Source organism: Vicugna pacos, chromosome 20, assembly GCF_048564905.1.
Source record: "Vicugna pacos chromosome 20, VicPac4, whole genome shotgun sequence".
NCBI classification, from domain to species: Eukaryota; Metazoa; Chordata; class Mammalia; order Artiodactyla; family Camelidae; genus Vicugna; species Vicugna pacos.
Genome location: NC_133006.1, coordinates 25,126,858 through 25,133,838, shown reverse-complemented (window position 1 = coordinate 25,133,838; position 6,981 = coordinate 25,126,858). Strand labels below are relative to the sequence as shown.

At 35.6% G+C, this 6,981-nt stretch overlaps 1 protein-coding gene across 7 annotated transcripts in view; it reads right to left on the bottom strand.

Moving 5' to 3' along the window:
* LOC102530406 (putative olfactory receptor 2B3) overlaps positions 1 to 6,981 on the bottom strand; it is a 29,153-nt gene that overhangs the window by 1,957 nt on the left and 20,215 nt on the right. For 2 of the 7 annotated variants that reach the window (XM_072945504.1, XM_072945502.1), the window contains exons 2-3: positions 4,261 to 4,336; positions 1,567 to 1,741 (exon numbers count right to left, since the gene is read on the bottom strand). The gene's annotated coding sequence lies outside the window, so the exon portion shown is untranslated. Of the gene's footprint in view, positions 1 to 12; positions 78 to 1,566; positions 1,742 to 4,260; positions 4,337 to 6,981 lie in introns of all 7 variants that reach the window. The other 5 variants (XM_072945503.1, XM_072945507.1, XM_072945505.1 and 2 more) reach the window with 5 other exon arrangements.

Genomic DNA, 6,981 nt, shown 5'->3' with positions numbered 1-6,981 from the left:
GGATTGGCATACCTTATACCAGAGTGGAACACGTTTTGAAGAGTAAGAAACACTGATATATGAAGTATAACTTGACCCTGGAATGTATTAGATGTAGTTATAATATTTGTAACCCCTTCCATTAGATGTGATTTTAAGTTTGGCATGTTAGCTATAGATAAACATTTTTTCTTGGTAAACAGCAGTAATACACTTCAGTGAAAAATGGAAAAAGACATGATATTTAACTTTTTTGAGTGCACATGTAAATTTTAAGTTTTCATTTGGAAAACGATTATATGCAAATATAATGATAAATGCAAGATGAAAAATGCACAGTGTTTATGGCAAAAATGGTTGATGTATTAAAATATTAAAAATTATTACATAATATTTATGAGAAAAGAGCAAAAATCCAAAAAAAATTGATCAATGGATATAAATAAGCAATTTGGGATAGAAAAAAATATGAAGCAAAATTGAAAATAGAAAAGACAGGCACCTCTCTCATCATTAAAGAAACAAAAATTAAAACAACCAAGGTAATACTATATTTACTATTTGTTTGGCAGAGTTAAAAGTAATCACCTTAGCTGTTAGGAACACTGCCTCTGCAGCTGGAATCTTCCATCATTTTATTTCTGAGCTGTGTGATCCTGGATAGTTGGTGAACATTTTTGTGTCATGTTAAAATAAACAAAACCAAAAACAACTCTCTAGTCATAATAAAAGAGTTGTTGTGAAGTTCAAATGAGGCCATGCGTACACATTGGACTGAGAGCAGTTTAAAGAATGTGAGCTAGTTATCACTAATAGCATCTATAATATTAACCATTAGTAGTAATCATTAATAGTAATGTATCATTTTCTCCGCTTTCCATGTATATGAGAAAACAAGCAACCAAAATTAGTGGTGCCTATGCTTATTATAATTTTGCAGTATTATAATATGAAATGATTGAAATATAAGCCACTTTTTCTTTGTTTCTGCCATAATACTGAGAACACAGTTTCCAGTAAATGGAAGTCAGGTCAATGGTTTGTAGGAGATACTGGTTGCCTGAAAGGTGTGGGAAATAAGAGGACTCTACTTAGCATCTATTTAAAAATTTTTCCTACCTGTGTGTTTTTCACATCTTCTACTCATTCCCACATTTTGTATGGCACTGGTGACAGCTCATTCATCACTTCCTCTTTTATATTTTCAGAAAAATGAATTTAACTCATTGACAAACATATGTTTGTTCCACTATCACCTTAACTGTTTCCCTATTTATATATCTTCTACAAATGAAAAGAAAACCTTAAATACTACTAATTCCTTTCTCTGCTTAAAAAATTCCACTGACTTTTTTTTTCTTTTTTTGGTAAGGAGATATAAGGGGCAAATATTCATTTGAAAGGTAATGATAGTGACTTTTGGAAACACTGAAAACACTTGACATTTATTTCAAGATTCCCAGGAAATAAATTGAATTCTCTGGTTATTTCATGTGATGCAAGCCAGAGGCAGGGTATGTATGAAATGATCTTGAGAGACCCTTCCCACTCATGGTAATGTGATTCCCCGCAGTAGACATTACTCACCTTTTTTATTCTGTGTCACAGAGAGATCCATGCCTTTCTTTGTGCCATATTTCAAAGCACGTCTGGTCCAAACAGAGACTGATGAATACAATGACTTTTTGAGCTTTCAACCCTTGTGACACTCTTATTCAACTCCCTTTCTGCCCATAGATTGAGAATGAAATTAGCATGTGACCTGGACAGCATTAAGAAATATAAATTTAAAAAAATCCTTCACGATGAAGTAGAAGTGTATTGTAGATATTGCCTTAAGTCACTGAGGCATATTTTATTGACACTTGACTCTTCTCCCCAGGTTCCTAATGCACTTTACAATGGGAAGCTGATTGTACAGGTGTCAGCAACATTGGTAGAGTCATGGAAAGAGGGTTGTACTTTTAAATAAAGGGCTTACTATTCATACAATGCTGTGTCCTCTATTTTAGCCCTAGGGATTTCAGAGTCTCTCAAATTTAATTGGTCATTGTGTCCAGAGAGGAAAGAACTGAACTCTATTCCCAACTGCACTGGTAGCATAATAGTGGCACACAGGTGGTTCACAAGTTTAAAAACTAAGATGAATGGTAATAGTCATGAGACATAAATAATAAAAAATACGTTTAGAGTTGTTTATCAGGAGAGCACAAGGCTAAATGAATTTATAGCCCCACGTGCTTTTAAACAGTCTCAGAGGTCAAGGGAGTGAGTCTGCTGATGATGTATAAGGGAGAATAGTATTTCAACTGTTCATTGGTTTTTGTAATGAATATTTTTGGACTAAGCCTACTAGAGATCTATAGGTTAAAAAAACTATAACATATAAATTAACACATTGAAATTTAAAGTTAGTATGAATTCACCAAGACAGAACTAGTAGAAATGATACAGGATTGGAACAGGAATAGTTTTAGAAAAGTAATTGAATTATGCAATCTATAATTTTTATGTGCTCACCTAAAATTTTTGGTAAAATAAAACTGAAAGTAAATTGACCATGAACATAGATATAATCTTAAGAAAATCCTTTGTTAGCTCACTCTACCACCGAGCTGTTACCCTCCCCACCACAATGCATTTTTATAAATTGCAAAATCATATATGTTAGAGCATAATTGTGTTATAAATTGCAGCATTTTCTTAACACAAGATTTTGTAGCCATATAACATTCTTTTATAAATTAATAATTTATATATAAATTATATCTATGTATATAATCTATATATACATACCTCCCTAGTTTTTAACTATTAAATATTTGCATTTTCTGAATTTGTCACTTTATACTACATATCATTCAGAATAACTTTTTTCAATATGTGACCTGCTTTGGACTGTTTATCAGGATGAAATTAGCCAATTAAAAAGTTTTAGTGTATGCAATCTGTATTCTTATACCTTTGAAAATAATATAACTGGATGGACTTGGATTATACCAGAAGAGCAATTTTAGAGGGAGATAATAGAAGAGAAGTACAGAATAAAGTCCCACAAGTGTATCACTGAAAAAAATACATATGTATATTTTTAGATATTTGTATGTTTCTTCCTTTGGTTCCCCTTTTGTCCTGCCAGTTTTGATAGTGAATACTGAATTATCCTCATGGCTATAAAGTTGCTTTTAAAGTTTCTTATTTGTTTCCTTTGCAATCCTAAAGGATGCATGGGTGGCAGTCCCTGTCACATCTCCATCTTCCTCACCACTCAGTCCACTGAAAAAATCAGATGGATCTTGGAAGATGACAAGAGACTACTACAATTCAAACAAGTGTTAGCCCCAGTTGAATCAGCTGGGCCGGATGTGTCTCCTTGAGCATATTAGCATGATATTGGGTGCATGATGTGCAGTCCTTGATCTGGTGAATGTGTTCTTTTTCACCCCTATCAAAAAAGTAGATCAGAAAGAATTTACATTCACTTGGAGCTGACAATGGTATACATTGTCCCAGGGCTATCTTAAGTCTTTAACCTTCTGTCATAATATAGACTGAAAAGAACTAAACTAGCTGCACATTCTGCAGGACAGCACACACTGGTTAACTATATCAAGAACGACATACTAATCAGACCATATGAGCACAAAGCAGGTACTACATGGAAGGCTTTGATACAACATGTGCTTCAGAAGGTGAGTGAGAAACTATAAAGATTCAGGGGCTTGACCCGTCAGTAAAAAGTTTTAGAAATTCATTGGTCTGAGGCACTTATGGGACATTCAACCTAAAGTAAAAAACATATTGTTGCATCATGAATCTCCTACCATAAAAGAAGAAGCAAAGTTTCTGGCTGGCCTCTCTGTCTTGTAGTAAGCCTGTCTGACACCATGGAACATTGGTCCAATATGTCTGCTGGCAACAAGAAGGATGCCAGCGTTGAATGGGCTCCAGAGTAAGAGCAGGCTCTATAGCAGGTCTAAGCTACAGAGCAAGTCACTCTGAAACTGGGTGCATACAATTTGTAAGACCCTATACATTAGAGGTGTAAGTTACGGTAGGAAAGCATCAGGTGGAATTTATGGCAAGTTTATGCAAAAGCCAAAACAAAACACTTAGGGTTTGGAGCAAAACCCTGCTGTCTGTGGCAGAACACTTTACACCTTTTGGAAAACAGCCTCTGTTGCATCTCTGTGTCCTGGCAGAGGCAACACACCTAACTATCAAACATCACATAACCATGCAGCCAAAATTACCCATCATGAGCTGGATACTCTGACTCACCAAGTTATTATGTCATTGGATAAAGCAGCAATCATCCTAACAGGGTACTGGCATCCAGGATCGAGCACAGACCTGACTGGAGGACAGAAACAAACCACATGAGCAGGTAGCTCAGACCTGCATGCTGTCCCCCCATTCAGCAGTGATGCCTCTTCCTCAGATCACACGTATGTAGCGTGGGAGAACACTTCTAACACATTAATAAAGGAGGAAAAAGCTCAAGAATAGATCAGGTGGGTATGTATATGCATTCAAAAGGGATAAAGATTGAATTATAGCCCCACTCATGGGTGACCTTGAATGATATTGGTGAGGGAAACCTCGCTCTATGGGCAGAATTTCAAGTGTTACATCTGGTCATCCACTTTGTGTGAAGTAGGAGGTAGTCTGACGTTGGGCTATGTATAGCTCATGAGGAGTAATAAATAACTTGGAAGGCTTTCCAGGAGGCTGGGAAGAAAAAAAGTTTTGGAATAAAGAAATCTGGAACAGAGGCACATATGTTGACATATGAAATGGGACATGAGAAGTCTTTCATTCTTTGTATTGCATGTTAACACTCACAAAATAGAATCCACCAAAGAAAGGAATTGAACAACCAGGTAGGAGAAGTAAAATTGTTCAGCAGATATTGTCAAATTTCTATCATTTGCCTTGTCTCCCTACCTGCAATACTTGCACAATGAGCACATCAATACAGTAGACAATATGGTAGCAGGGATAGAAGCTGTGCAGGGGTTTAACAGCCTACACTGTAGGCATTGCCAAATATCCAATCTGCCTTCAACAGGAGACCAAGGAGGCATCCCTGATAAAACAGTATCCCTTCAAAAGGCCAACTAGCAACTTGATATTAAGTTGGCTACATTAAGACCCTTTCATCTTGGATGTGACAATGAATTTTTTGTTAGGAATATATAAATACACACTGTAGTGTGGGTTTGCCTTTTCTGATCACAAGTCTCCAGCCAAAACTACTGTCTAAGGGCTTTCACACTGTTTGACTCAGCAGCATGAGACCCCACACACCATTGTTTCTGAAAAAGGGCCCACTTAATAGCAAAGGATGTGTGGGAGTGAACACATGGACATCATTGGCCATATAATGTACTGCGCCATCATGAAGTGACCTACTAGAATCATGGAGTGATATGTTGAAGATATGCCTAAAATGTCAGCTCAAATGCAGTGGCATCCTCTAAAACCCAGTGTATAATTAGGTTTAAAAATTTTTAAATGTTTCAATTCATTTTTCAATGAAAGTATAGTTGATTTACAATATTGTGTTAGTTTCTGGTCTACAGCAAAGTGATTCAGTTATATATATATATTTACACACACAGACACACATATTCTCTTTCATATTCTTTTCATATTCTTTTCATATTCTTTTCCATTATAGTTAATTATAGGATATTGAGTATAGTTCCCTGTGCTATATAGTAGGACCTTGTTGTTTATTTATTTTATACATAGTACTTCATATCTGCTAATCCCAAATTACTAATTTATCCTTCCCCCATCCCCTTTCCTCTTTGGTGACCATAAATGTGTTTTCTATGTCTGTGAGTCTGTTTCTGTTTTGTAAATATGTTCATTTGTGCCATATTAGGTTCTACATATAAGTGATAGCATATGGTTTTTGCCTTTCTCATTCTGACTTACTTCACTTAGTATGATAATCTATCTCTAGGTCCATCTGTGTTGCCACCAATGGCATTATTTCATTCTTTTTTATGGCTGAGTAGTATTCCATTGTGTATATATACCACTTCTTTATCCAGTCATCTGTCGATGGACATTTAAGTTGCTTCTATGTCTTGGTTATTGTAAATAGTGCTGCTGTGAACATTAGGGTGCATGTATCTTTTTGAATTATAGTTTTCTCCAGATATATGCCTAGGAGTGGGATTGCTGGATAATATGGTAACTTTATATTTACTTTTTAAAGGAGACTCTGTACTATTTTCCATATGGCTGCACCAAACTCTATTTTCACAAACAGAGTAAGAGGGTTCCCTTTTCTCCATACCCTCTCCAGCATCTATTTGTAGGCTTTTTAATGATGGCCACTCTGACCAGTGGGAGATGATACCTCATTGTAGTTTGGATTTGCATTTCTCTAATAATTAGCAATGCTGAACAACTTTTCATATGCCTATTGGACATCTGTATGTCTTCTTTGGAGAATGTCTATTTAGGTCTTCTGTTCATTTTTGGAATGGGTAGTTTTTTGGGTTTTTTGTTTTTGTTTTTGTTACTGAGTCATATGAGCTGCTTATATATTTTGGAAATTAAGCCCTTGTTGGTTGCATCATTTTCAAATATTTTCTCCCATTCTTTAGGTTGTCCTTTTGTTTTTTTTGTGTTTTTCTTTTGCTGTGCAAAAACTTCTAAGTTGACTAGGTCCCATTTGTTCATTTTTGCTTTTATTTCTGTTGCCTTGGGGGATTGAACTAAGAAATCATTGGTACAATTTATGTCAGAGAATTGTTTTGCCTATGTTCTCTTTTAGGAGATTTATAGAGTCGTGTCTTATATTTAAGTCTTTGATCCATTTTGAGTTTATTTCTGTGTATAGTGTGTGGGTGTGTTCTAACTTCATTGATTTACATGTGCCTGTCCAGCTTTCCCAACACTGGTTGCTGAAAAGACTGTCTTTTCTCCATTGTGTGTATTCTTACCTCCTTTGTCAAAGATTAATTGACCCTAGGTGTGTGG